The sequence below is a fragment of the Phragmites australis genome, chromosome 20 (assembly GCF_958298935.1).
Source record: "Phragmites australis chromosome 20, lpPhrAust1.1, whole genome shotgun sequence".
NCBI lineage: Eukaryota > Viridiplantae > Streptophyta > Magnoliopsida > Poales > Poaceae > Phragmites > Phragmites australis.
This window is the reverse complement of record NC_084940.1, coordinates 14,943,560-14,963,458: the sequence shown is the minus strand read 5'-3', so window position 1 is coordinate 14,963,458 and position 19,899 is coordinate 14,943,560. Positions and strand designations below refer to the sequence as shown.

Genomic DNA, 19,899 nt, shown 5'->3' with positions numbered 1-19,899 from the left:
TCAAAGACCACCGAGCATAGAGGAACTGAAACGATGCTTGATGAAATTTTGATGGAAGTAGCAATCGACGGCAAGAGCATAAAGAAAAGCGACAGCTGCTACAAAGTTTTTCCCTTTTTTTGGCTTTTACCTCAAACAGTCGCATGTTCGGATAAGAACAGGACACGAGTCATGGATCGATGGCTACAGCCGGCGGGTGGGAGCCGTGGGCGTGTCGACGAGTGGGAACCGGTGGCGAGCCAGCGGTAGGTGGAAGCCGACGGTGTAGAGTGTAGATCTGGCTCAGGGTGATGCACCAAGTGGGTGGCTGAGCACGTGTGTTGGGTGGGCTATCGAGCAAACACGCCAGGCGGGCACAGCGGCTGGTGTGGAACAACAAGGTGGGTGGAGGTAATCAGCAAGAAACCGACGAGGAGAAGCTATAGCCGACAAGAAGAAGCTCACCGATGGAAGAGAGAGGAGTTAGACTAGATCTAGATATGGACGAGTTGTTGCATTCCTAAAAATAACCTAACTCTAATATCATGTTAGAAATAGCAATTTGTATTCTCTAGAGATCCTAGGTCAGAATATATACACATGTACATGCGAAATATGCAAAGAGCCCCTTATATTTTTGGGATATTATACATAGCAATATATGTATCTAACAATATACATGGTGAAGATTGTCTTTATATGATTGTTCTGCTAGGAATTAAGGCATCTTTAATCACAGTGGCAATGCCGCTTTTGATAAAGTATCCTTCTGTCTCCCTTAGTGCTTCTTGGACATTGTCGACGTCGATCATCTGTAAAAGCAACAAACCATTTATTAACGATCAGTACTTAACACAATAAATTGCAAATTATTTTGTTCATTGTCATATCTGGAGAAGTGAGGAACAATTTGTACAACAATGCATATGATCTGCCAGGATATTTCAATTTTCTGTTAGTAAGAGAGGGCCTACAGCTCAACATGGTATTATGGTAATGCTCTCATGGCCATGTGGCAGACAGATGCGTAATCAGCAGTCAGGGTAACAGAAGGGTTATAACATATTTGGCAATAATGCAAGGCACATACTTGTGCACTATCACTATCTTTCACAAAAAAAAGATGAAGAAAACAAAGATAAATCATTTTATATTTAAATGAAGATGCTTTCTTATTTCCTATTTTTCCCTCCAAAGTAATGAATAGTTGAACAAAAGTCAATAGATACACAGAATATGCAGCTGATTGACCATAGTTAGATATATGTGAAATACCTTCACGTCGTCTCCAATACGAGCATTCTTGTCAATTATTTCTTTTCTAATATGAGCATTCTTCCCAATACCAATCAGAATGCTGCCAGTCTCCGAAAGGACTTTCTTATCAGCTTCGGTCTGAACAAAAAAAAACACGATAAGTCCTTGCAATACTTCCATGGCACAGTATTAGAGTTCTGTTTGACTTTAGTTTACCTCATAATGGTCTGCACCCATTAGCAAAGAGTCTATCACTGCACCTTCAGATATGCAGGAACGGAGTCCAACCACGGCATGGCTGATTGTGCAATGCTAGCCAAAGGAAGATAAAGGGGAAAACCAAGATACCGAATTTAGCAAGTCAGTATCTTGTTTGAAAGGACGGTAGGAGTATTACTGATTTTTTTTTTTAAGAAGAAGAGAACTATCTTAGTTTATAAGGAAAATCGGGTCCAAAAATTTTACAACAGCGCGATTTAAAAAAAGACCGGTATATAACTCTAGAATGACAATATGACCTCAACTCAAAACAAATATCCACACCAGAAAGTACAACCAAACAAGGAGATAAGCCCAACCCAACTCAATGTATTAAAAGTGAGAGAATACATTAAAGCAATGACAAATATGTGCAATGAACTTAGTTAAAAGATCCCAACAAGCATTATGATACAAAAGCCTTTGAAAACATTTGAAAGCAATACATCAGTAAAAATGTGAAAAAGCTGTTACTCTAATAACACAACCTTCACCAATAACACTGTCTGTCATATCAGCGTCAAGAACTTGAAGGAGCGAAGTATCTAGGTTGCGTATAAATTGGAAAGGAACGGTCATAGAAGCTGAATTAAGAATGTTTGATCAAAAGTAGGTAGTGAATCAAGAAAAATGCAACCTCCTAACTTCTTGCTGTAGAAATTTGTAAACCCTACCTAAATTCTGGTACTGGTTTCTTGGTTGTTCCCAAATTTGCAAGAACTTCAACGAATCCCTCATTCTTGTACCCACCAATGTTGTTCCCATAGGCCCTCGAGAGGTGGCGGTTGAGCGAAGCAGAGTCGAACTGCATCAGCACATAGATATTGAGCACATTGCTGTTCAGACAGTTGCTGACCGGGGTATCTATGAGCCTGTAGTTCGCGCCCAACGGCACCGCCGACTTCGCTCTCTTCTTCGTCAGTGGATACAGCCTTGTCCCAGCACCACTCCCAAGGATGATCCCAAGAACACTCTGCACGGATAAATGAATCACATCAAATACATGTGTTTGATAGAAAAAAATAACAATCGTGTCATTGCCGGACTATCCGGTGCTTGTAGTTTGATTTCGGCCAGAAGACATACTTTCCGGAAAAAATAGTCCGGTGAGGAGCTTATTGAACGCCAGACTATCCAGAGAATGGGATGAGAATTTAGTGCAGCGAATCATGCTCTCTGTATAAAATAGTCCGGCAAATGATCCAATGAAAACGCCGGACTATCCTGTGTGTAGAACGTCAATTTGCGCCGAAAACTTGCTCTCTGGAAGAAATGGTCCGGTGGAGATTCCGGGGTATCACCGGACTATCCGGTGAGAAGAAGAAGGTTTTTAGCCGAAAAAATGTTCTCTGGTGAAAATTGTCCGGTGAGGTCTTTAATGATCGTCGGATCATCCGGTATGTTCAAAAGGAGAACTTTGCCAAAAAAAAAAAAAGTTGTTCTTTGTAAACATTGGTCCGGTGACATACTTCGGTGAGTATAAATGTGACGTCAGAATATCCGGTATGTGTAAGACTGAGTCTTAGAGTTTCGGCCGAATGAACTCGCCGGATGGTCCGATGTTCTAGAGTTTGTTCTCACCGGACTATCCGGTGTTCAGTCCGAAACCGAATCGAAGTAGATTTGTGGATTTGTTCAGATCTCTTTCACGATTTTGGCTGAACAGGGCGTGTTTAAGGTTGGAATAGAGTCCTACTTCGATTCCCTAGGGTCAAGATCATACCCCCTATAAATAGTCGAGGGGTGGAGGCCGATTGCATATCCATCAGTCAATCGCATCTATTGCATCTACTTTTCATTTTGCCTTTAGTTTCCTGTAAGTTAGGGTTAGTTCTTTGTTGCTACTTTGAATCCCTCTAGTTCGGGTGGCAGTTCTTTATCGATTTGCTTGTAAATCGTTCGGGCGGTGATCACCAAGGTTACCGGTCGAAACATTTGCTTGTTTGCTTGTAAACAAGTCGCGCGTCGCTGCGAAAAGCGACAAGTATCCTTGACAGACCTGTGTTGGTGAGGTGTTGCCCAATTCCGCGCCAACACAAATTGGCGACTCCGCCAAGGACAAAGTTTTTTCGGCTATCTCTTGGCCGAATTCTAAAACCCTAGCCATGTCTACTTCGGAAATCGACAAAGACAATATCATAACGGCGTCCTACGATGAGTTGCCAGAAGAGGCGCGTTTGGCTCTCGACGCTGATGTAGAACAACATCGGCAACAACTCCTTTCGTGCTATGTGAAGACTTGGCAAGGCGTGTTCAAGAATGAAGACTCTTCACCCCCCACCGACCAAGTTCAGGTAAAGCCCAATGTAAGTGATGTTCCCCATGCTTTGCAAGAATACATTGTGCATATGGTTGTTCAGTTCTTAGGAGCTGCAGTGAGTAATAAAATTGATGCTTTAGTTCAGGCTTTAGATCAATCTCTTAATAGACGCTGTGATTCTATAGCTTTTGACATGCAAAGCATTAAGGACACATTGAAACAACCTTTGTCATTTCATGCTAGTGCTTCAAATTCTAATAACTATGGCAAATTTCAGCATGTCCCATTTAGTTCATCGGCACAGTCTATGACACCCACACCTATACAACAAAACATGCTGATGTGACAAATTCAGCTGGAACAATGTGGGTTCGTCTAATGTAGCGACACCTCCGTTTAATACATTGAATACTAGTAAACCAGAGGTTTCATCATTGGTTTTTCCGGTTCCAAACACTTCATCTAGCATAACTAGTTCGGTTCCGCACATAGCTAATAACCGAGCTACTGAAATTTCAGCAAGCACGCCGCTGGTTCCATACAATACTGTGGCGTATAGCACACCTTCCATACCTCCACAAGGTACCAGCATCCCTTATGGTTCATTACCGGATACTTACTTCAATGTGTCTCCACCAGATACTACACCTACGAAGCTCGTAGTGCCTCCGCAAAGCATTCCACAAAGTAGTGCAAATCCTATTCGGCCTATGGCCGAACAACCTATGAGATGTGAGAGCATTAGAGAGGAGATGGCTAGTCTTTTGAAGGAGCACTTTGGGGGTAGAACCTAAAGGGAGGGCACGTGTTTATCAAAAGTCATATCCTGATTATTATGATACGATTCCATATCCCCGTAGGTTTAAGGTTCCTAATTTTGTCAAGTTTAATGGGGAGGATAGTAGAACCACAATGGAACACATAGGGAAATTTCTTGCACAATGTGGTGAAGCCAGTAGTAGCGATGCTTGTCGTTTGCGTTTATTTCCTTTATTACTTTCCGGCAATGCATTTACTTGGTTTACTTCGCTTGCACCTAATTCTATTTATACATGGGCGCAACTTGAGCAAAAGTTTCATGAATACTTTTATACTGGAGACACGGAGTTGAGGTTAATTCATTTGACATCGGTTACACAAAAGTATAATGAGTCTATTTCTGAATATATTAGAAGATTTAGAGATACTAAAAACCGATGTTTCAATATTTCGCTCTCCGATAGAGATCTAGCTGAGTTAGCTTTTGCCGGGTTGCATGCACACATCAAAGAGAGATTAGAGGGGCAAGAATTTTCAGATGTGAACCAAGTTTTGTAGAGGGCTCTGGCTCAAGAAAGCCATACCAAAGAACATAGAAAGGTTCAAAGGTTTAGTGAAAAATACAAGGTGGATCGTCCGGGTGTTAATGTAGTTGAATATGAGGACGATTCGTCAGATGATGATAGCGTAGGCATATGTGCAGCTGAATGGACATGGAAGTCCAAATCTAAGCCATTCGTGTGCTCTGCATTGAAGCCGACTCTACAAAAGAATCGGCAAGAAGAGATGAAATTCACATTCGATGTCACTAAATGTGATAGGATATTTCATCTCTTGTTACAAGAAAAGCAAATTAGTTTGTCTCCTAATCATGTTATTCCATCACTTGAGGAGATTAAGAAACGTGCATATTGTAAATGGCATAATTCATATTCTCACGCTACTAAGGATTACAATATTTTCCGTCGACAGATTCAATCGGCTATTAATGAGGGACGATTGAAGTTTGCGGAAAATTCTAAGATGAAGCTAGATAATGATCCATTCCCCGTCAACATGATGAACTTTGAAGGGAAGAAGGTCTTGATTCGGCCATCTCAAGCCGAATCGACTAAAGGCAAGAATATGATCATTAGTGATAATAATGTAAGGCCATAGATGATCAAACCTAAAAGTTCAGAAATTGGCCGTTGGAAAGTGAATGAAGATAAGAACAAAGCTATTAAGAAGCATGAGAAAATAAAACTTACATTTGATACACGTTTAGCTAAGTATGAGAGTGGCAAGGCCGGCCAAAAAAGGGGCAGCCAGCCCAATGCTCTTAAACATCCAAGATCACCTCCGAAGCGTGAGTTTGAAGGGAGGAGGAGGCAATGGGAGGATAATATTGCAGCAGTTCCGTTCCATCCTTTCGGGCGGCTAATGCCTATGATGTGGGGTCTCCTCCAATGGTTTGTCCTCCATGTCCGCCGTGGGGTTGGTGTGCACCTTGGGCACCATCTTCTATGCCATTTGTACTATTTCACCCAGGGTGGACAACACCATAAACTTCGGCATTTGACAGACTATCTCGTCCTAGACAAGACCAGTTTGATCCTAAAATTTAGTCAAATGATAGGAGGGATATGAGACATGTTAAGAAGGTCTATCGTGTGAAGAACACGAGTGTTTCTAATGAGAAATCAGATCTGGAACCGAAAGAAAAACAGCTAGTTGTTGATAAAAGCAAAGTGCAAAAGCAATCGGCTAATGACGGATCAAGTGGCAACAACAAAGGGGAAGTTGTAGGAGTGGTTGGTACTGATCTTGAGCTTAAGGAGATTCCATCTACAATAGTACAACAGCCCATAACGCCAAATATTCAAGAAGCCACTTCTAGTTCAAAGCCGATCGCTAGTTCAGACGATCGGAAGGTTGAAAAGGAGAAGTCCTTGCTGCCCAGGACTAAGCCACAACAACCGTGGTGTCCTAGGGGTCTCTCACATTCCCAAAAGAGGAGGCTACAAAGGTTACGAAAACAAGAGTTGGGAGAAGCACAAGCTGAAATGGTGAGAGATAAAGTATTCAATGAAATCAAGCCGATGGTGCATATTCGGCAAGAATGGAGAGTAAAGCAAGTCATAGAGCCTATTGTGACATCTAGTGATGATGAAGATGATATGCTAGGAGACTCTCCAATTCTTAGAGATGGCATTTTGTCGCATGATAATATGGATATCAATATGGTATTTGTTTTACCTTTAGAGTTCCGAACTGTTGATGAAGAGGTTGCTCAACTAAATCTTGGTCCGAAGGAAGCTATATTTGAAAAGCCCAAAGAATCGAGCCAACATTTGAGACCATTGTATGTCAAGGGGCATATTGATGGAAGGCTGATTTTGAGAATGCTAGTGGATGGTGGAGCCACCGTGAATCTAATGCCATATTCAGTTTTCAAGAAGCTAGGAAAAGAAGACAAAGAGCTCGTAAAGACAAACTTGGTGTTTAATGGCTTCATCGACGAGCCTACGGAGGCAAAAGGTGTAATTTCCATGCAGCTCACCGTTGGGAGCAAGACGGTCCCTATGGCCTTCTTCGTCGCTGACGTGCAAGGTAACTACAACATTTTATTAGGTCGTGATTGGATTCATGCAAATCGTTGTGTACCTTCTAGTTTGCACCAATTCTTGATTCAATGGGTAGACGATGAAATAGAGGTTGTACATGCAGATACATCGGCTTTTATTGCTTTGGCCGATGCTTCGGTAGATTGACAGCATGTGAATGTATAGTGTCTCTCCGGTCAAGACCTTTCGGGGTATGATTTTCTTAGTGTTAGTAGAGATGGTTTTGTACCCGTGTCTGTACAGCCAATTTCTTCATCTTGGCTTAGCAATGTAATATTATAAATGAATAAACAAAGTAATTTAGAATGGTTGCAACAGTGTGTGGAGCAATATCGGTCTAAAAAGAATGATATTTATGAGACTATTGATGATTTTGATGAGATAGAAAAGCTAGGACAAAGTTTTTCGTTGGCTGGTCCATTAGAAGAGGTAGATATAGGAGATGGTATTGTTCCTAGGCTGACATTTGTGAATAAAAACATGCAAGATGTTCAAAAAGGCGAAATAATTGCATTACTCAAAGAATATATCGATTGTTTCGCTTAGGAGTATCATGAGATGCCGGGACTTAGCCGTGAGCTTGTAGAGCATTGGCTTCCCATAAAGTCGGGCTTTAGACCTCATGAACAACTGGCTAGAAAGTTTAATCCTAACATGTATGAGCAAATCAAAGAAGAAATAAGCCGGTTGCTCGTTGTGGGGTTTATTCGTCCTTATAGATATGTTGAATTGATATCTAATATTGTCCCGGTTGAGAAGAAAAATAGTGATAAATTGAGAGTATACATTGATTTTAGAGATTTAAATAAAGCTACTCCAAAAGATGAATATCCTATGCCCATCGCCGATATGTTGATTAATGATGCTTCAGGTCATAAAGTTATTAGTTTTTTGGATGGTAATGTGGGCTATAATAAAATTTTCATGGCCGAATAGGATATGTCTAAAATGGCTTTCCGTTGCTCAGGTTTTGTTGGTTTATTTGAATGGGTTGTTATGATATTTTGTTTAAACAAATGCCGGTGCTACTTATCAAAGAGCTATGAATTTGATCTTTCATGATTTGCTTGGTGTCATCTTAGAGATTTATATCGATGATATTGTCATCAAATCGGATGCTATGGATAGTCATTTAGCCGATTTGCATTTAGCTTTTGAAAGAATGTGTCGGCATAATTTAAAGATAAACCCACTTAAGTGTGTTTTTGGTGTATCGACGGGCAAATTCTTAGGTTTCATAATACACGAAAGAGGCATAGAGATAGATCCTAAAAAATAGCAGCCATAGATAAGTTGGGAGCAGCACAATCAAAGAGAGATGTCCAAAAATTGCTGGGAAAGGTCAATTATTTGAGGCGTTTCATATCTAACTTATCCGGCAAGATGAGTGCTTTTACTCTCATACTTCGGTTAAAGAAAGAAGCCGATTTTACTTGGGGGGCAAAACAGCAATGAGCTTTTGATGACATCAAAAAATATTTGTCATCACCTCCCGTGTTAATGGCACCAAAGGTCAGGATTCCGTTTCGGCTATATGTTACTGCACAAGGGACGGTAATAGGTGCTATTCTTACACAAGAAAGCCAAGGGAAAGAATATGCGATCACTTATTTGAGCCGGCGTCTCTTGGATGCGGAAACAAGGTATGCGGTTATTGAAAAATTATGTTTATCTTTATATGATGCATGCACCAAGTTGAGACATTATTTGCTTTCTAGTACTTGTGTGGTTGCATGCCAAACCGATTTTATTAAGTACATGTTGCAAAAGCCGATTTTGAGTGGTAGAATCGGAAAGTGGGCCTATGCTTTGATTGAATATGATTTGGCTTATAAACCGTTAAGATCTATGAAAAGGCAAATCATTGCTGATTTTATTGTTGATCATCGTATTGATAGTGATGCATTGGTTAGTTTGATTAGTGTGAGTCCATGGAAATTATACTTTGATGGCTCAGCTTGTAGAGAAATTCAAGGTATTGGCATTGTTTAATTTTCTTTACAGGTGTTAATACTTTTGTACTAACAATCAAGCCGAGTACGAAGCTCTTTTGTTAGGTTTGCAAATTTTTAAGTCCATGGGTGTGACACATGTGTTTGGTGATTCATTATTAGTGATGCAGCAAGTTTCTAGAGTTTATCAATGTTTTGATGGGTCACTAAATAGCTATTTAGATAGATGCTTAGATATCATAACAAGTTTTAATGATTTCACCATTGTTCACAAATCTAGAGAAGAGAATATGAGGGCAAATGATTTAGCGCAGCAAGTATCTTGTTATCGAGTGAATAGAGGGGTGTTCTTTGTGTTAGAAAAACCGTTGTTAGCTTGTGCTAGTGTTCTTTTGGCTGAACAACCGGAAGAAGGTTCGGTTTTGCTCAAAAAATCAGATTTGCATATGTCTAGTGATTAGAGAAAGCCGATGATCAAATATTTAGAAAATCCTAGTTCATCGGTTCATAGAAATACTAGGTGACAAGCTTTAAAATATGTGATATTGGATGGTGAATTATATCGCCGAACCATAGATGGGTTCATTGTAAAATGTCTAGGTTCGAAGCAAAGTAAAATTACTATGGGTGAAGTACATGAAGGTATTTGTGGAACACATCAGTCGGCTCACAAAATGGTGTGGTTGTTAAGGAGAGTTGGATTTTATTGGCCGACTATGTTTGATGATTACTCTAGATATTATAAAGGATGTGAAGCAAGTTAAAAGTTTGGTGATATACAGTTAGCTTCTGCTTCTATGTTAAATCCTATCATCAAACTATGGCCGTTCCGAGGATGGGCTTTGTATTTCATCGATCAAATTCATCCTTCATCTTCCAAAGGTCATCGCTTTGTTTTGGTTGGTACGGATTACTTCACAAAGTGGACCGATGCCGTTCCCTTGAAGAACATGACACACAAAGAGATAACCAAGTTTATTTTGGAACATATTATTCATAGATTCGGTATTCCACAAACTTTAAATACAGATCAAGGTTCTTCTTTTATTTCTCATAAAGTACGTGAGTTTGCTGAATCACTTAGAATTAAGCTTCTCAATTCCTCACCATATTATGCTCCGGCTAATGGACAAGCCAGGTCTATCAATAAAATTTTGATTAAGCTTATAAAGAAGAAGATAGAAGAACATTCAAAAAGGTGGCATAAGGTTTTGAGTGAAGCATTGTAGGCTCATCGTATATCTAGGCATCGTGCTACTAATGTTACTCCTTATAAGTTAATGTATGGATAAGATGCCATTTTGCCCGTTGAGGTAAATCTTGGCGCATTGAGAGTGGTATGACAAAATGACTTGTCAGCCGTTGATTATTATAATGCAATGATAGATAGAGCAGATAACCTCAATGATGAAAGGCTTAAGGCTTTGAGAAAAATTGAAAAGGATAAGTTGAGAGTAGCTAAAGCCTACAATAAGAAAGTAAAGGCAAAATCATTTCAAATAGGGGATTTAGTTTGGAAGATAATTTTACCTATTTGGTCTAAAGATAATAAATTCGGGAAGTGGTCTCCTAGTTAGGAAGGTCCTTTTAAAGTTGTAGGAATTGAGCTTGGGAATTCATACATGCTGCAAAATGTACAAGTTGACAAGATGCCTCGCACTATCAATGGAAAATACTTGAAGAAATATTATCTGAGCATTTGAGAAAAGGTAACTATACATGGCCGATGTAATTTACTATCGTCCTAAGATATATCACTATACGTGGCCGGTGTGAATATCATCGCCCTTAGAACATGCACATATGGCCGATATGCTGTTTGTATCGCCCTAAGTCTTAACTTGGAATAGAAGATGAGATATTCGTGATTATCCTATGTAAAAATATTTTTCAGTGCGCAAGCTTTACCAAAAAATAGGGGGACATGTGTTGATAGCAAAAAATGGCACGGCCAGATTTTTTTTATACATCGGATAGTCCGGTGATCAATGTCGTGCCATCGCTGGACTATCTGGTGCTTGTAGTTCGATTTCGGCCAAAAGACATAATTTCTGGAAAATATAGTCTGGTGAGGGGCTCATTGAACCCCGGACTATCCAAAGAATGGGATGAGAATTTGGTCAATGAATCATGCTCTCTGTATAAAATAGTCCGACGAATAATCTAGTGAAAACGCTAGACTATCCGGTGTGTAGAAGGTCAATTTGTGCTAAAAACTTGCTCTCTGAAAGAAATGGTCCGGTGAAGATTCCAGGTATCACCGGACTATCCGCTGAGAAGAAGAAGATTTTTAGCCGAAAAAATGTTCTCTGGTGAAAATTGTCCGGTGAGGTCTTTGATGATCGCCGGATCATCCGGTGCGTTCAAAATGAGAACTTTGCACAAAAAAAAAATATTGCTCTCTGCAAATATTGGTCCGGTGACATGCTCCAGTAAGTATAAATGTGATGTCAGAATATCCAGTGTGTAAGACCGAGTCTTAGAGTTTCAGCCGAGTGAACTCGTCGGATGGTCCGGTGTTCTAGAGTTTATTCTCACCGGACCATCTAGTGTTCAGTCCAAAACCAAATCGAAGTGGAATCGTGGATTTGTTCGGATCTCTTTCACGATTTTGACCGAGCATGACGTGTTTAGGGTTACAATAGAGTCCTACTTCGATTCCCTAGGTCAAGACCATACATTTTTATAAATAGTCAAGGGGTGAAGGTCGATTGTATATCCATCAGTAAATCGCATCTATTACATCTATTTTTCGTTTTACCTTTACTTTCATGTAATTTAGGGTTAGTTCTTCGCTGATACTTCGAATCCCTGTGGTTCGGATGGCAGTTCTTTATCGATTTGCTCGTAAATCGTTCGGACGGTGATCCTCAAGATTACAGATTGAAATCTTTGCTTGTTTAATTGTAAATAAATGTACGTCGCTACGAAAAGCGATAAGTACCCTTAACGGATCCGTATTGACGAGGTATTATCTAATTCCGCGCCAACAACATGTCCCGAAATTGTGTCAGTGACTGCGTACAGATGAACTGCTCTGCCACTGGAATCCCAGGTTCGATACTGCTATCAGATAATCTAATAATTAAACGGCAAAGTAAAATCATTAGATCTCGAGCCGATTATTTAATGCAATCCGTGGACCACGCATAGATCCTTGACTGATAAATTAAAGGCCTCCCAACAACTATCATCGCTGAGGTGTGCCATCCAACAACTAACATAGACGACGCGACGCCATCATCTTTCCACCGTTTCATGGATCATAGTGAATTCAAGGAAATCCACCAAAAAATCACTAGAAATATAGAAACATTTACATGATTTCTAACCAGATGAAAAAAATAAAAACATATTTACCGATACAAATGCATCAATAAAAGGATTTTTAAGATATTATTATTTTATATGTAAATTTTAAAAATAATACAAAAATTATAAAAATAATACCTATTCACCTTCTCGTGCCACGAGAAGGGGGTTTTCACATCCGGGGATGCGAAAAGCGAGTTTTTGTGTCCTAAGGGCTTGAAAACCCTTTCTCGCGATATCAGAATGCAAAAATAGATTTTCACATCTTGATTGCACGAAAAAATTTATTCACATTCTGACGATACGGAAATATGATTTGCATGGCAGAAAATATTTTTAGCACCATAAAATTATTTTGCTTTTGCATTCTACGAATTAACATATTTGTTGTATGGAAAATCAGTACATGTATATAAATTTTATTGTATGCATGAAAAACTATTCGGCAAAATTTTTATTTCTATCGCCAGAAAAGATATTTAGCGTGAAAATATTATGTCACTGTGGCTGCAAAATTATGGCTCCTCTAAGTTAGGGAATGTCTGTTACACATACGAAATTTACAGTTAGTTTGAAGGACGTACCTGTCGACGTGTACAAAGTAATCATATTGTTGGCTTGTCCATGTCATCACTGTCGTACCTATCTAAGGTGTAGTGCATAGGAAGCATAAGGGGTCGTCCAACCTGAAATCACTCGAATGACCACAGTTGAACTAGTAGAGGCCCTTGGTATGTCTTCACGCACGCCTCGCACAAGTCGCGGTACGTGACACCAAGAACTGTTGATCCCAAGGACACCTGAGGAACGTCGTCGATGTCTGCGTCAGCAATAGCTCGGGCATAGGCTATCCAACATGCATCAACAGTATTGCAATGGGCGGATATGAACATCACCCAACCGAACAACCATAGCAAGTAAGCCTATAGGTGTCAAGCAACCTGATGGTCCGTGGGGTCCTCAGCCATTTCCTCCACCTACATATTGTTAGTTCCAATAATAAATAGACAAACATTTTGCAATATGAAATTAAAAAAGCAATTAAAAATTATTACTAACCCTGAACTACTTTAGTGATTACTTCTTCGGCCCGTGCTTCTGATTCACTGCAATTGGTAACACGTCCCCTTCCAATGGATCACGTAGAACTCCCTGTAACCTCTCGAACAAGTTATGCTGCCAACCAAGTGGAGTGATCGAGAGGCTCATTGTTTCACTGAAAATCGGTAACTCAGTGAATATGAAGATGACTTGCAGCGTGATTGTCATATCCCCAAATGGCATGTAGAACATGTGTGTCTCCGGCCTCCATCGGTCCACCAAAGCGAAAACAAGGGAACGGTCAAATGGGAACCGTGGTGACAGCTCCTCCTGGCTGTTGTCATCGTCACCCTCTACCGCCTGATGCGGACCCGCAACCTCATCTGTGTCCTGCACCATCCATGCAAGAGGAAGAAGTCCCGCACGATCTAACTTGCAATACATGAGTTGAGTAGTTAAGATACAAGATAAAATATTAGTGCAGGGAAAGTAAACTATTTATACAACCTGCTGAACCACCATGGGTCAAGTTGCCAAGCCTTCAGAGGTGCACGCATTGTCAACACAGGAACAAACGTAGCGTCATGCGTGGCCTGTAAGAAGCCACAGTGACGCTAGCCCAAAGAACGGCCCAAAAGCTCGTACGAGGGCTCCATCACTGCAAATAATACACAGATATTATAATGAGGATTTTACACAAATAATGCACTATGCAAAAAACACATTAAAAACTAAAAATATCGAACATAACTATTACGTACAAATTACCGCATAGTTCTTACATTAGAAACATAAGTAATACACAAATAATATAACTTAGTTCTCACATCATGAACATCAATAGTACACTTAATTCCTATATAGCATATCCCTCGCGGTCCACCCTGGGCTTGTGCATTGATTGTCCTCCACAGACACCTCTCCCACGTCGAGTACCGATAGATGGTCCTGCTCCAGCATCACCACCGTTAGACTATAGGCGATCCTTTGCCTTGTGACCAAACTCATCACACTCGGTACACCTCCTCATAGGTCCGCCAACCTCAGCTTCATCCATGTCGTTGCGAATACACCTAGTCTGTAGCTGACCACCTTTCACATGCGAATGTCTAAGCAGCATCATAGGGGGCAGATATATCGGCATATCTCTGTTATAAACTGCAAAGTCACCATATGCACTGAGTCCACGGAACTCTTCAGTCCATGTATGTACCACATTTTTCTTCAAGCAAAATTGTGACACATATAGTAAGGTTCTCACATCCACTTATGACAATGCAGCCAGCACGTAAGAGCAGGGGACATCGAAAAGCTTCAATTTGTTGTAGATGCATTCACGCCATCCATTAAAAACTTGTCCTAGATTCGCCTTATGAGTAACAATTCTAGTATCGCTTCCCGCCTCTCCTTTTGATCTCAGGGTTATCTCGAACCAGTGCTCATTCATGCCGATGCTACAAACCATGTGTTTCCCTGCCTTCTCGTTCTTCTTTTGCAAGTGTTCCATCATTCGGCTAGCATACGGTGTATGCATTGTTGTACAGTAAATAACAACAGCATCATGCCTCTTTTGGTAGTACCCGATAATATCATACAACATGCTCTCAATGATTGCAACAAGAGGGAGTCCACGCAGCCCTCTAATAACTCAATTGTAAACCTCTGCTATATTGGTAGTCATAACGTTATACCTACCAAAATGCATCAAAACAATTATTCATCAATTTTTGAACATACTAGTTCATACTACACATCAAAATAACTTACGAACAACACATACCTAGCTCCTCTGGTGTCGTAGAGCAAGGACCAATTCTTCTATGGCTTTGCCTCAATCCAATGTGAGAAACATTTGATGTTTCCTTCTTCTCATATTTTGAGGGTCAATGTCTCCTCCAAGAGGCGGCAGCTCCTCTAGTACAGTGTCATCATCAGTAGGCGGATTCTTATTCCTCTTTTGGACATGCGTCCTTGTGCACTTATACAATTCATTCCACAAAGCATCAACCTTGTGACTTTAGTTCTGACTGCACAACCTCTTAAACATATCTATCAGTGCCTTATTCTTGAATTGCTTGTAGATATTTGCTCTCATGTGACACATACACAATCGGTTCTATAGGTCAGGCTACGGGAACAGCTCACTTGAATCCTCTTGTAGTGTCTTTATAGCAGATAAGATCTCAGCATGCCGGTCATGTATAATACAAATATTAGATCAATCATGGACAATCCCATCCTTAATATGCCTAAAAACCAGAGCCAGGTCAACCTACTCTCACCCTCTAGCTATTCGCATCAACACCAATTGCATTGAGAATCTAGTCTTTGTACTTTTCAGTCAAGAATGTGCCATCCATACAAAACAAATGATAACAATGCTGAAAGGACTGAATACACTGACCTAAAGAAAAGAAAGCACGTCAGAAAATCCTGAGCTAGTTTTCATCAATTTAAGTCTCCTTGAAAGCGATATATGTGCCAGAGTTCTTTTCCTTTAGAATTTCAAGGACACAAGGAAGGTTGCAATAAGAAGCATCATAAGTACCCCAACACTTCTCCAAGGCTTTTTACTTCACACGCCAAACCTTTTGATAAATAATCTCATATTTGAACTGTCGTAACATTGATCATTGGATGAACAAGCATTCAATGTCCCACTTCTGAATAATCTCAATGAATAATTCATTTGCAACTAGTGCAACAGTGAGGTTAAAATGCTTACAATCTATGTTTTCTATCTTACAATTGTTTTCAACCACTCTAGAGGATACCCAATAGGTCGAGCGCTATGGCTTATATACATGAACATAAAAGCTGCATGCAGGAATTCTGCATTTTACACTATACTTTTTTGGAGTCCACACAGCAACCCATACATGCCAACCATGCCACTGTATCCTTCATTTCAGACCAATTGGGAAAGTCTTGATTTAGGTGAACCATACTTGATCCATACTCCCAAGGGTAATCATGGTTTTCCATAACTTGCATCTTCACTTTCTCATGTGCAAGTCCCATTGATCTGGGATGATAGTTTTAGAGGACGCATCACCATCATCATCGTCGTCGTCATCATCTTTGCAAAATGCAATAAAGATTATTCCTCGTGTACCGTGTTATGGTCCACGTCTCAAGATCAACAATAATTCCTTCAATTTCCTCCCTTGCATCAGCCTAACCCTCAACATCTGCCGTTTGCCTATGCACAACAACCTCTGCCTCAATCGTATGCTGTTGCGCAACTTCTTCCCTCGACACTGCATGACCCCGCCTATCCTCTTCTTCTGCAGGTGTCGTTACACTACTACCATCATACACTTCTCTTTGATAAGCATGCATCAACATATTAAACTCAGTCCCATGACACCTGCACCACTCTAACTATTTCAACCACTTGTTCGTCCAATACACCGGTTTCAATTCCCAATAAACTGGATCTAACGTACGAGTCCACATGCAATGCATTGTAATGGAATATATGTTGGGGTCCAACTGAAAATATTGTGTAAACCACATTCTTATCTCATTCATCCTTGTATCATCAGGATTTGGGTTCTCAATAATAGTAAATAGAAAATTACTCAAATCAACATCCGATGGACCATTACGAATTTGACAATTTTCATAGAAAACTCTCATATTTATAGTGTTTGACATAACTGTGGCCTAAAATAAATATATCAAATAAATTACCAAGTTAATTTCATGTGACTAACTTCAAATGTAGCAAACAATAACTATATTTCTCAAAATTGCTTAATCTGACACTCAATATCAAATTTTGAACCTTATATGTACCCTAATATAATTCCTCGTAACCTAAAACGTAAATAATTCCTTGTACATTTCTGATTAAACTTAAATAGATATATAACAATAGCTTACTAAAATTACGTAAATCTAAAACATTATTACAAAGATAAAAATTACCTATAAAATATTTACTTTACTTTAAGACCTATAGTGTTCAAGATATATCTGTGACATGATATAATTTTTAGCAAAATATAATTATTCTTAGCCTAAATAAAAAATTATATCATCTAGGATTATATCCGTACAAATATTATAAAATTACATAATTTACTGTATATTAAAAAACTGTATAAAATATAACTAAACTTAGAACAAATATCTCAAATAAAAAATTATATGTTACATCTATCTAATATGTATAACATACAATAAAAACCTCAAATTAATTGCACATCTATAATACCATTACTAAATCTAATTAATTTTCCGACTCGTATATCCTAAAGTAAATATTGCATACATATAATAATTACAATCTAATTTTATTATTTCTATGGACATCTACAACTACCAAATACCTCAAATTAAATTATACACCTATGGTAACATTACAAAATCTATATTTTATTTCCCGACTCATTTATCTTATAGTAAATATTACACCTGTCTAATAATTATCACATAATATTAATTATTTATACAGACATCTACAACTACCATATACTTTAAATTAAATTCTAAATCTACAAAAATATTATTAAATCTATAATTTATTTCTGTATTCATTAATTATTTCTACCAATATCTATAACAATCAGATATCTAATTGTAATAAAAACAATACTAACAAAAATACATATTTTTTTACCTTATTCCTCCTCATCCTCTTCCTCTCCTCGTACTTCCTCCGCCCTCCTTCACATGTGCTCACTCTGCGCATGTGAGAATTTCACAAGTATTTTCATTTTTTGAAAACTCCTTTCTCACATCCTGAGGATGCGAAAATCCCTTTCTCGTGATACCAAAACGTGAGATATTATTTTTATAATTTTCATAATTTGTATATTATTTTTAAAATTTACATATAAAATAATAATATTTAAAAAATTCTCAACTAAAATAATGACTCTATATCGAATTGCAAGAACGACCCTTCTATTTCTAACTTTTTTTATCATGACATGTTACCTCTATCCAGAAAAACTCTTATGAGATTCTATCTATACCATTCATCCTATAATTCAATGATTAAACTGAATAGAAGAGAAAAAAATGATACATGTCATCGAAAAAAAAATCTTTCGTAAAATCAGAGCCCTATAAAATTTGAACGAGACCCAGCTCCTGCCAACTGGTCTCCGCCCTGGAGCTTGCCACTTACCTCGTGCTCATCCCAAAGTGGACCTCGAAATCGCAGCAAGTACTTAAAAAAAATCAAAAGACGAGAAAATTCCAATCTTGTGGAGTGGGGACTCATCCCAAGATGGCATGTTTGATCGCCTACCGTGCTGGCGTCCGGATCGAGGCACGTCTGCGAGCTCCGCGAGTCCGACACGTCCCTCGGTGAGAACACGAACGGCCTCCCGGCTGGTGCTGCCGCCCTCAGGTGCCGCCCGCCGGCGTGCCGTCCTGACACGGCCGCTCGGCGGCGTCCGAGTCCGAGATCGTAGGAGAACGCGGCGACGGCCAGGATCGGAGCCCAGGAGGTGGTGGCCTCGCGCCGGTCGCCGTCGCCATCGGCGGTGGGACAGAGCGAGCTCGCAGCGACGAAGGCAGGAAGGTGGTGCGGCACTGGCTGACACTACGCCTCTGCCGGCTCTGCAAATTTCAGAGCCTTTTTGGTTTCTTATCTTTTGTGTCACTGACGATGGTGTGATGTGCAGGGAATGATTTGTCCGCGTTTATAGAGCACCGAGAGGGTGTTGTCCCAGCGATTGGGGCATCACTGAAATGACCAAATTGATCTTGTGAATTTCTCTCTGAACTTCCTTTCAATTCTTCTTTTTCAAGGGTACATGTGAACATTAAGAGGCAGATTAAATTTATTTTTTAAGGGATTAAGATTTAGAATTATGTACTAGCTGAACTCTGAGTGATTAACTTGGAGGGTTCTAGGTGTCAACGAGGAACTGTACATGATTGTTTAACTATATGAATGCGAGGCACGAGTACTAACTAATTGTGTCTAATACTATATAGTTATGTTTAGTAATACTCCCTCCGTTTTGTAATATTTGTTCACGTCCACCATTACGTACAAACCAAAGAATACTAAAATCGAGTGAAAAAATACATTAAGATGACCATACTACCCTTAATCAATGTAAGGATGAGAGCAATTAATTCACCAGCGTTGGAGTAAACGCATGCATGCACTCAAAGGCATAGCAGTAAAATGAATCATAAAGTATCCTTAGTTACCGCAATGGACAAATAATTTGAGACAGATACTCCCGAGGCCATAGACAAATATTACGAAACGGAGAGAGTATTTATTATGATGTTTAAAAGCATAGTGACACATCATATTTGTCTGTATATAGTGTTTGTTGCTTGAACCCGGTCTGGCTCAGCTACCTGAAAAAGCCTAGCCCGGCTCGACTAGTGCACAGCCCTGGGCTCGACTTAACTTTTTAGCTTGTACTTTTTGGGCCGGCCTCGGACTTCAAAATAGGTCCGAGAAAACATGGAAAAGCTCAAGCCCAGTCTAAAGAAA

The 19,899-nt window shown here is 39.6% G+C and overlaps 1 pseudogene; it reads right to left on the bottom strand.

Annotated features, from left to right (window-relative positions):
* Positions 1–674: 674 nt before the first annotated feature.
* Positions 675–18,920, bottom strand: LOC133902043 (glucose-1-phosphate adenylyltransferase small subunit 1, chloroplastic/amyloplastic-like; annotated as a pseudogene).
* Between the last annotated feature and the right edge of the window lie 979 nt (positions 18,921–19,899).